Source organism: Herpailurus yagouaroundi, unplaced genomic scaffold, assembly GCF_014898765.1.
Source record: "Herpailurus yagouaroundi ecotype Mexico unplaced genomic scaffold, PumYag 100, whole genome shotgun sequence".
NCBI lineage: Eukaryota > Metazoa > Chordata > Mammalia > Carnivora > Felidae > Herpailurus > Herpailurus yagouaroundi.
The window spans coordinates 52713736-52725903 of NW_024412391.1; the positions used below are offsets into that span (position 1 = coordinate 52713736).

Genomic DNA, 12168 nt, shown 5'->3' on the forward strand with positions numbered 1-12168 from the left:
GTCTTGGGGCATTTGTTGGTCTGAACATATCAAGCCAATTGTCCTTCTCTTGAAGGGACCTCAGAATTCTGGAATGGTGGAATTTTTAACAAGTAAACTGCCTGTGACCATATTCTGGGAACTCTTACATAAGGTTTTAATCTGGATTCTGTCTTTGTTCTGTTAATGTCAGTGTGTTTGGTCTAGTTGTTATGGTAGTAATATTTTTCTGAGACAACAATGAAAGCATGTGGTTAACAAGTACAGGGTATCATTCGGGAAGATGGAAGAATACTTGAATTTGAAACTTTCTGGGAAAATTCATGATTTTTGGTCATCATGTTTATAAGAATAGTCCCTAGAATATGGGAGTCACATTTCACTAATTTTTACTAAACCTTGCACAGTGGATAAAATTGATTTACTAAGATGCTCTTTAATGATAGCATTGCTTTCCTATTGTGCATACTCACATGTAAATAGACTGCTACAAATGCTGAAATCTCAAGAAAGGAGATATCTTTTCCTAGTTTCCTTTTTCTATGAATCATGTTAGATGTTTAAACAATTTTATCATTTCTTTATTCAAAATATCATGAATGATTACCCATTTTTTCCAGGATCAAGTCTACTTTCCATTCTGGGTATTTAAGACTTATTATAATTAGGCCCGATCCTATCCTAAGAGCTACTGGAACTCTTAGCAGGTCAAGCCCACATAGGAAGAAAAAAGGGGAACTTGTAGATTCCTTGGCCTGGTATTATCAACACACTCTTGAAAACCCCCTTTACTCTCTTGTCCCCAGTCATACTCATGAGCAACATAACAAGCCTGGTTAAACTCAACTCTGCTTACCCTGAACCTGATCACAGCTGAGCATTGTTGGAGAAAATCAAGCTAATATGATGACTTTCTCCCTTTAAAATTGTAACCACCTTTCTTGAATGGGCACCCAGCACAGACTGTCAGTCCTGCCAACTTCTCACAGCTTGACTTTCTCACTGACTGAGGTGGCATTGTTTCTCTTCTAACTACCTCAGCTGATGACCTTGCTTCACATTTTATTTTAAAAATAATCAGTATACAGAGAAGATTAGCATGGCCCCTGCGCAAGGATGACACGCAAATTCGTGAAGCGAATAAAATAATAATAATAATCGGTAAAACTGATATGTATCTGCTCACACATATTTTACCTTCCCTCCTTGTAAGATGGGAGAATTGTCCTCAGTCCTTCTCTAAGGACCACACTTCCCACTCCTGGTCCTATTATTTGTACTTGTATACCATCCCTGTGAAACAGGAGAGAATATGTCTGTGCTCTCCAGGAGACAGTATTTATCACACACACTCACATTCACTGTGCCACAGTTATATTGGCTTTCTTTCTGTCATTTGATATTTCTGTTTCATGTGCCTTATACATGTCCTTTTCTCTGTTGGGGACAATGTTCTTTGGGTTTCGGCCCAGATAGTACCTGTTACCTGCTGAGAGAAGTCCTCCTTGACTATAGAAACTGAAGTAGGCTTCTGTTTGCTAGGACTGCGGTAATGAAAAGCCACAGACTGCGTAGCTTAAACAACAGAAATTTATTTTCTCAAACTCATGGAAGCTAGAAGTCTGAGATCAAGGTGCTGGCAACGTTGGTTTCTTCTGAGGCCTCCCTCTTTGGCTTATAGATGGGTGTCTTCTCCCTTTGTGTTCACATGGTCTTCTCTCTGTGTGTCTGTGTCCAGATTTCCTCTTCTTATAAGGACACCAGTCATAGTGGATTAGGGCCTGCCCTGGTGACCTCATTTTTAACCACCTCTTTAAATAGCCTATCTCTAAATACAATCACATTCTGTCATACTAGGGGCTAGGACTTCTATATATAAATTCTTCAGGGACACAATTCAATTCATAAGAGTTTTCTTTGGTAACTCTCTATCCCATTGTGCCATTTTTTCCCCCACAGCATTTATCACGATCCGAATTTGTATTCCTCCATTTGCTTATGTGTCTATCTTCCCACTAGAATATAAACTCTCAGAATGAAGGGCCTTCATACAGTGGTGTCAAATAGCACAAAATAGAAGCTCAGTGAATGTTCATGGAGTAACTGAACAGGCAGAGAGGGGAGAGGAAGAACTATAGATGCTTTGTTTCAACCTGATGAGGTTTTTGTACTAACTTCTGCACTATTGTTTTTATTTCTCCAATTTTAATGTTTCTATTTTCTCTTTATATCCTTTAATGCTTATATCAAGTCATTCCTCTTTCTGGAAATCTTTCCAAATTCTATAGAATAAACCTATTTTTCCAACGTCTAAATCTTTTTTTCTTTTTTAAAAAAATAATGTTTATTTTTGAGAGAGAGAGAGAGAGAGAGAGAGAGAGAGAGGGAGGGTCAGAGAGAGAGGGGGACACAGAATCCTAAGTAGGCTCCAGGCTCTGAGCTGTCAGCACAGAGCCCAACGTGGGGCTTGAACCCACAAACTGTGAGATCGTGATCTGAGCTGAAGTTGGACACTCAACTGACTGAACCACCCAGGTGCCCCGGGTGCCTAAATCTCTGATAGCAGTTATTGCCTTAATTAGTCACTTTGGCACATTATATAACTGAGTATTGCTTTTAATTCTTTAACTAAACAGCATTTTACTTGGTTGTTTCCTCTCTTAGTATGTGTGCTCCATCTCTCCAGTGAGGTAGTGATATGTGTGCTCAAGGAGGTCAATCATCTTTTATTTATCTGCTTCTGGGTATACTTTAGAGTCCTACGTTAATAATGAAGCTGAATTAAACAGGCTTGGATGCAATTTCCGTTCTTTATTAAGGAAAAAAAACAGCTACCTTTGGGCAAGAGAACATGAGTGGAGTCAGAAATTCTGTATGGTGTGCTTTCTGAGGCTTTAAGAAAAATCCTCTGCTTGGCCTACACATTTCTATCTCATTCTCCCTTCTACATTTGCTCACAGATGTCTAATGGCAGCTATTTGAGCAAGTGTTAGGCTGCAAAATAAAGCAAGGTATTTTTAAAACTGCTTTATTGGGATATGATTGACATATATAAAGCTGTAGATGTTTAATGTATCCAACTTGTTATGTTTGGATATAAGTACTACTCACCTTCTGAAGCCATCCTCATTATCAAGAGCAAGGTGTTCCTAAGGCAAACATGACCTAAGGCAAGGCAGTGACTTACATTTCTTGACTGATTTTATTCTAGAAAAAAACACTTAATGGAGGGTGGGAAAAAAATGGATGCCTGAGGTGGGGAAAAGGCGCTGAAAAAAAATTTGAAGACCTGATTTACATCTAGGCCAGAGTCAGCCCTGGCCTGGAATAGCAGACTGAAGAGTAGAAGATATTTCTATGAGTTAGAATCAAGTATGGTTAAGTCTCTGCTCTAAGGAAACTGGGCTCAAATCTTAACTCTGTTAACACGAGTTATATGACCTTAGAAAAATGACTTAACTTCTCTGTGTCTGAGAATACCCATATAGTAAATGGGGTACTTCTAGGTTTATTGTGAAGATCAAAGTATTGTTTAATAAATATCAATTGCCATTGTAGGCAATTCTTAGTTTAAACCATCCTCACTAAAGGTTAGAATAAACCTGTTTTTTTTTTTAGAAGTAGCATGAGAAATGAGGGATAGGGCTGATTTATACTTAGGTATCGACATTCCTTCCCTGTAGGCTTTGTTGTTAAGGGAAGTGGTCCTTCAACTTTTGGAACAGAGAAGTTATATTTTATTTCCCAGAAAGTTAGAAGTTACCAGTATGTAACTGTAAAGGGAGGTGTGGATAATGAAAAATCTCTGAGCAAGCTGGAGTGGGCGTGGGGGTGATAGTTCTGATGTTGTCTCTTAGAGTGATATTGCCCCAAAGACATACTGGAAAGAACTAGTTTCTTTACCACTGGGAATTCATTCAAACTATAGCAAGGAGGCTAAGCCTAAAAGAAAACAGATCTAAGATTATTCCCATTTCAGAACAAACTAAAGCCCAGTGAACGGACTTGAATGAAAATCCCACAGATGAACTCCAAGCTAAGTGCTCTTTTGATGACCTTATGCTGCTGTTCCCACACATTTCAGATATTAATTGAATGGCAAAAGTGCTAAAAGTCAAAGAATATTCTAGAAATCCATGTTGAACCTCTCAGAGGTAGATTTGACCTCTAATGTAGGGTGGGGGGCAAACTTGTAAATAGTTTAGAAATATAATATTTATATTACATCAGTATTTTCATAGGCCCCACCTACTCTGAGACCAATTTTATGCTCTGGAGACACACATTACTTCCTGTAAGCTACTCAAACCACCTTAAAGTGATGGGCATAATGACTCATGGTCATGTAACATTCCTTTTAGACACATATCAGCATATTTCTTATTACATTACTGCCTGAACACCCACAGAACTTCAGGAGGTAAGATAAGATTAATATTTAAGAATTTAGTCCCACCCATTTCTATTTTATTCAAATATAACTTTTGAAATGATCACTGTTGGGAATTCAATTTTGCTTCACATAGGAGTAAGGTAAAGATGTGTGAACAGGCATGTCTTAGTCTTTGGAGTCAAGCCCTATTTTGGAACTGTTTTCTTTGGAAACCACACCTAAGTCATAGCAAGGAAATCATTTGACATGAAGCACATGACCCAGCTTGCAGGTGTGGAAATGGAAGGAGCTGGCATTACACAGTACAACATATAAGGGGAACCAGGAGGTACCCTATAAAATGCCCATTAGCTATTTAAGGTGGAAAAGTGGCTTGCTTGTAGCTGAAGTTGGTAATTTAGATCAATAAAATTGTCAGATTCACATATCTTGGCCATAAATCTCATGCCATAAATCATGGACATTGACCAGCCTCTTCTGCCTGATTTCCTTGACTAGACTGTAAATAGTATCAAGTACTTATAATATCTACCATGTATATTGGATTAAGTGGTACCCATTATATGTCAACCATAGCACCTAAAAGTGCTAGTACACAGTGAGAGACCATTACATACTCATTCATCAGTTTCATAGAGTTTTATAAAGTGCTGAAAACATTTTAGTAGCCCCAAAAATATTAATTTTTATAGTTTGTAGAATAACAGAGACACCAATTTATTTACTCATTTATTTAACAGATATTAGAGGTAGCAAGCACTACCTCTAATCCTTTCTTAACTGAGTGATCTTTGGTAGTTACTCAGTCTTTCTGCCTCAGTTTTATCATGTGAAAAATTGAGAAAATAATAATACTTCCTTAGTTATTGTGATTATTAAGTGAGTGAATACATAAGGCATGCTTAGTACATTGCCTCAAACATTATAAATACTAATATTTATTATTTTAGTGTAGGAGACACAGCGATTATATTGCTGCATACCAAATTACCATAAAATTTAGTGACTTAAAACAACACATGTTTATTATGTCATAGTTTCTGTGGGTCAGGAATCTGAGCAAGTCTTAGATGGGTATTCTATTTCATAGGTTTCTATCAAGGTATTCCCTGGGCTGTAGTCATCTGAAGGCTCAACTGCGGAAAGATTTGCTTCCAAGCTCACACAAAGAATTCTTGGCAGGATTTTGTTCCTTAACAGTTGTTGACCAGTGGCTGTCCTCAGTTCCTTGCCATTTGGGTTTTACCAACATGGCAACTTGCTTCATCAAAGTGTGTAACTTGAGAAGCCAATATATTAGAATTGGCAAAGAAGACACAAGTCATAGTCTTTTACAACCTAATTATTCCATCTCCTTTGCCATATTTATTGATTATAAATGAGTTACTATGTCCAGCTCACACTCAAGGGGAGGCTATTAGACAAAAGTGTGACTACTGGGTGTTAGTCATCACTGGAGGCCATATTAGAAGCTGCTTATCATTATGGTGAATAATACAAACTTGAGGATTACATGTTTATTGGGGAAGACAAGCACTAAAAATAATTCTAGAATAAAATAGCAATTAAAAATTGTTGAATAAAATAGCAATTAAATAAATTGAAAACTATGAATTAGAAATACAATGTTTGATGACAAGTTATAATATTGGTACCTGATTTGAGTTGGCATACTTCAAATGAAGGCATCTCTGAGGAAATAATTTTTAGTTTTATATTTCTTTTTTTTTTTTTTTAATTTTTTTTTTTCAACGTTTATTTATTTTTGGGACAGAGAGAGACAGAGCATGAACGGGCGAGGGGCAGAGAGAGAGGGAGACACAGAATCGGAAACAGGCTCCAGGCTCTGAGCCATCAGCCCAGAGCCCGACGTGGGGCTCGAACTCATGGACTGTGAGATCGTGACCTGGTTGAAGTCGGACGCTTAACCGACTGCGCCACCCAGGCGCCCCTAGTTTTATATTTCAAGGATAAGTGGAGTAGGCCAGAGATGGACCAGGGAGGTAGATAAGCCCTCTAAGAAGAGTGAACAGACGAAGTATAGGCCCTGAGGCAGGTGAGTACCTGCAGGTGTCCTCTCTATGTGGCTTGGGGTTCTCATAGCATGGTGGCTTGCTTCTGAGATAGTGTTCTGAGAGAGAGCTCAAGATTAAAAAACAGAAGCAGAAGCAGAAGCTGCACAGTCAACGTGTCAGGCATCCCTTCCACTGTATTATATTAACCAAAGCAGTTAAAGGCCAAGATCAGAGTCAAAAGAAGGGGTACTAAACTCCACCTTCCTATTGGAAGTAGACTGGAGGAGAAGCATACTTGCATAAGATCTGGCAGAATTGTTTAGGGGCTATCCTTGGAAAATAACAACCACGATTAATGATGATAGCAAGAGTAATTTAGATTGGAGTTCAAAATTGGGTAAGAAAGGAAAGTATGTAGATACCTCTTTAAGAAACTTGGATACGACAGGGAGATGAGACTTGCATGGGTAACTACAAGAAGATGGGGTGAAGAGAGGACTTTAAAGTGATCTTTGCATGTTTCAGGGATGGATCCTATAGAGAAAACCTGGAAGATCATGATAGAGATGGGCTGGTGGATGAAACAGATTTCTGAAAGATGAGAGGGGAAGGAATCAGAACACAATTTGGGAAATTGGGCTTCGGCCGGAGAACTTTGTCCATTGTAACAAAAAGAAAAGAGGAGAAAATCTCATTGGATACAACTAGCTGTCAAAGGCTGACTTTTCCATTAGTGTTGGAGATCCCATGTACTGGAGACTCAGCAACACATATAGAACTCAGAAAAGAAGTGTGTGGGCACAGTGGGAGAACTGTGGATACTGCAACAGGGTAAGGAAGCAAGTTTGAGGGGAATAATCACAGATGCAACTGAACCCTATTCAAGGGAGGATGTTTGGTTTAATTCGTGTGTTGCACCATGTATTCTCATTTTACTGAATAGGAAACAGCACAAGGAATGTTTTATTCAGTTGTATGATCTCTGTTCTATTTGGCTTCCTTTTTAAGTTAAACTGGACAAGACAGGAAAAATCCCTTTAAGAAGCAGAGGGCCCCCTGTGCTTGTTTCTTCATTATTTGTGCCTTTTTCACTGTGGAATATCTTACTGGCTTCCAGATCAACACTGTCCTCAGCTTTGATTGAAGGCTTATACAAGAAATGCATCTATGAAAAAATGTACACCATTATCATGTCCATTATTTCTTCCCTAAAGCCTGAAAGATTTACTTGTTCTGAATTTTGCTGTTGGAAGTTTTTCACTTTTAAAGAAATAGCTTATTTAATTTGTTGGATAATTAAAACGCTAAAGCAAACACTGTTTTTTTGCACTGGATATCAGGATCTCAGAACTAAATTTAGTACTACACCACAGTATGTATAGATGGTCATGGGATAGAGTTTAAAACCATAAATTCTGAAGTTATATTTCTCTAAGCCCTAGTTTTCTCATCCCTAAAATTAGGTAGTGGGGTGTGTAGGAGGCTCAGTCATTTGGGCATCCAACTCTTGATTTCAGCTCAGGTCATGATCGCAGTGTTGTGGGACTGAGCCTCTCTCTCCCTCCCTCTGCCCCTCTCCCTCACTCATGCACACACTCTCTCAAAAATAAAATAGTAAAATAAAATGAGGTAGAGTTTGAGCCTAACTTGTAGGATTTTTTGAGGATTAAATGAATCAATACCTGTGAAATACTGAGACTGCTGCTTGGCAAATTATTGTTAGCTCTTTTGGTGTTATTTGTATTCTTCAGTTTATGGTGGCTGATTTGCAAATATAGAACTTACCAGTTTTCTGGGCTCACATTTCTAGAGTAAGCCAACATTTGTCTGACACTGCCATATTTTCTTTACATTTCTTTCTTCTTTTAAATTTTTTTAACGTTTATTTATTTTTGAGACAGAGAGCAACAGAGCATGAACAGAGAAGGGTCAGAGAGAGAGGGAGACACAGAATCTAAACAGGCTCCAGGCTCTGAGCGGTTGGCACAGAGACCGATGCGGGGCTCGAACTCACGGATGGTGAAATCATGACCTGAGCAGAATTCAGACACTTAACTGAGCCACCCAGGCGTCCCTACATTTCTTTCTTCTGATACATTTTCCAATTTTTTTTTTTTATTTAGGTCTCCATATCCACTTCTGTAGAAGCTAGAGTAGATGGTTTCCAAGGAATCATCTAGTTTTTCAATCATATGCAGTTTATGATTCTTCTCAATGGAGGTAGTGATAAAGGAGAATAATCTATATTCAAGGCAGCATACAATCAATACGAATGGTTCCAACTTAACATAGATGGACTCTTTATTTACTTTTGAAGTGGAAAGTGGATATTAACTTAATACTTGTGATATTCTTTTTCCTATCAATGTTCTCCCTACTTGGTATGAATGGATGGGCTGAGCAAACAAAGGGTTTACTGGCTCATATCATGTCATAAAAGGCAGGGTAAGAAAGCTTCTAAATTCTTGGCATGTAGGGATATAGAGTTTACAAATATAAACAAATATTATTATTTACCACTTGCATGAGAAAAAAATTCAATGGGATATATATCATTTGAGGAACCCAGTAATATCATTGTTACTTAAAACATTGCATTGTGGGATAATCATTTGCATGTTCAAACAAGGCTGATGACCATTTTTTCTAGAATGTCTTGATACATTAAGTAGAGGTTTGGAAGAGATAAACTCAAATGTCCTTCTAACTTTTAGTATTCTTGCTTTTATGATCTTCAGAATGCTGCATTTGGAATTTCTCTACTTACAGTGTGATGGCCTCATTTGAGATTAGGTGGATCATTTTGACTTTACCATGGGGATAGGTGTCAGGGCCAGCCTGAAATATGGGCAATCAGACATTTCCCTCTGTATTCTAAATTAATCCTTCTGAGGCCAACTCTAGCTGTTGCTTTAAAATTTGGCTCTAACTATGTATTCTTTCAAATCATAGTATGATTTTTTTTCATCTATATGTAACTAGGTTAGGTGTACTTTTGCATGAAATCAGAGGCTTTTTTTCATCTTGTATCTAGTTTGGCACAAAAGAGAGATATACCAAAGGGATTTTTAAAAAAATCTTGAGTATCAGGAATTGACTGGCTGCCAAGGCTTTGAATCAGCTGGGGTCCCCTTACCAGATTTGAGGCTTTATTTGTACTTTTATGATTATGTGGGTGTATGTTCAAAATCAAAGGATGAGTGAGTGGGGGAAGGAAGTTATCTAGAGCCTAAGGCATGGGTGTTAGGACCAGCTCTTTATATCCTGAATCTGCCAGAATGAAACTCACTCTTTGGGAAGGGCCACGATATTGCAAAGTTGCCAACACTCCACTAATCAATGTGTTGTGTTACAAGACATTCTGATCCTGTATTTGAAATAGCCAGACACATCCTGATCTCATTGCACAGAAAGAAGATACCAGGCATAGGTGTGCCCAATATCCTGGTAGATACAACATGAATACTACAATAGTAATCGTTGCCAAGGATTGCTTTGGTGTTCAGCATTGATAACCAAAATGTGTCAGGGGCTTTCTCTTTTAGTCTTTGACAGTGTCAAACTTTTTTTTTTAAGTTTGTTTATTTATTGTGAGAGACAGAGAGAGAGAGAGGGAGGGAGAGGGAGAGGGAGAGAGTGAGCGAGCGAGCAAGAGTCGGGGAGGGGCAGAGAGAGCAAGAGAATACCAAGCAGACTCCATGCTGTCAGCAAAGAAGCTAACATATGGTTCGATCTCATGAACCAGGCAGAACATCATGACCTGAGTTGAAACCAAGAGTCAGATACCTAACCAACTGAGCTACCTAGGCGCCCCAATGATGTCAAACTTACTAGGAAAGATGGGCAAAAATCTATGAATATGGGGCTGCTTCTAATAATCTTTTACTAGGCCATCAGTGTTTTTAAATAATCTTGTATTGTCCCCTAGTTGTTTTAAATAATCTTGTATTGTCCCCTAGTTGTTTAAACTGTAGACTGGAAGCATTTCAATGGCAGGGACTAGGCTTCCTTAATTCCTTTGGTATCTTAGTACTCTCTTCAACACTAGGTCCAAAGTAAAGTAACTAACCTCTTGAAAGTCATTCTTTGATTGACTAAGAAATAGGATTTTGTTCCACTTGTTAAAAAATGGTTAAGGGCAACAATTTAGGTGACATGAATAAACTATCTAACACACCATGAAGTGAACAGTCTCCATCAGGAGAACTACAAAACAGGATGGAAGGCAAAAAGATTTTGTAGAATAAAGAATAAGGGACAAAGAAGAGAAAAATAGAAAACACCTGATTGTTTGAGCTCATACAAGTCAACCTTGTTTGGGTTGAGAAGGAACAAAATAGTAAGTATCTCTAGAGCCCATAGTTGGCTTGGCATTTGGGGATTGGTTGACTAGATATTCTGCATTTCTTTTTCTGGCCAAGCAGAACATTTACAGGGACACAAAAGTTACCTAAGTTTTGGCTGGCTGATATGGCCTTCCAGGCAGGAGTGGCTCATTTTGGGCCCCAAAAGTGATGTTAACATAATTGATGTATTAAAAATTGGACTTCGACATTCTATTTATACAGATTATTCTAGGTGCTGTAACAAGTGAAAGGTGTGGAATTGGACTGCACACTTTTCTCCCAGTGCAGGGTTACTGTGTCAAAATGAGGAAGAGGAGGAGAGGATGCAAGAGGCAGAGAAGAGGCCCACGACTGGAGAGGGAACTTGCTTCCCAGGGTCTGGCACGTTGCCTACCTGATGTAGGGTGGCCTCTTGGTAGAGGTTTGATGAGTGAATGAATGTATGAAGCCTAAATTAATCTGGGCAGACAAGCTGGGTAAGCTCCAAATCTTTCCTCTCTTTTTCTGGGAAAGCTGAATTAAAGCCAGCTGTTCTTTAGATTGCCAAGACGCTTTTGAGCATGTTCCTTTCTATTTCTTCCATTTCGATTTATTTTCCCCTTGGGTGCTGAAGGAATAAATGCTTCACCAATTATTTATTCTTTATAAGGATTGGCCCTTTGTACTTGACATTTTCTTAATTGTTCACATTCTGCATATTTCCTTGTTTTTCCTAATGCTGTTCCATTCCCAGTAAATCTTACAGTGAAACTCTAATGATGAAAAGGCAAAGGGATTTCCTATTTGAGCCTTCTCATTTGTCCTTTCCACATGTCTCTGCTACACATTTTCCTTAATACCAATTTCTTATCTAAGCTGACCACACCACCGACTATTTAAATGTGACTTTGAAGTTTCAAATGATTTGAGGTCTTGAATCTCCTGCAGAATAAAACTTGTCAAAAACATAAATGTGTAATTCCTCTCTTTCTCAGAAATTCTATGAGGATTTTAGAATGTGTGCCTATAAGTCAGATTCACTGATCTAACATGCCATCTAACCAGCTGGGTGAGAACACATCTGTGAGTGAATTTATATAACACAGGCAGCAAGAAGGTGAGCAGCCTTCTGGCACCACTAGGTCCTATAGGACGTGATTATAGGAATGAATCCGGAGGAACTCTGTGAAAGGCAGCAGCCCCTGGCAATACAACCTTCAGTCTGCATAACTTAAAAATGAAATCCTTTAGCATTAGAATCAATTTTTAATAAGAAAAAAAAACCCTACTAGTTTATACTCCACACTGCCATTTTACTATAATAGCACCAATTCTTGGTGTGCCTGGGTGGCTCAATCAGTTAAGATTCCAATTCTTGATGTTGGCTCAGGTCTTGATCTTATGGTTCATGAGTTGAGTCCCACATTGGGTTCTGCACTGACAGTGTGGAACCTGC

General features: G+C 38.5%; 1 non-coding gene across 1 annotated transcript; it reads left to right on the forward strand.

The window, feature by feature from the left end:
* The first annotated feature begins 1022 nt into the window (after positions 1 to 1022).
* LOC121028991 (U6 spliceosomal RNA) lies at positions 1023 to 1130 on the forward strand. The gene has a single exon (XR_005789519.1). It is a non-coding gene; the product is annotated as a U6 spliceosomal RNA (small nuclear RNA).
* The last annotated feature ends 11038 nt before the right edge of the window (positions 1131 to 12168 follow it).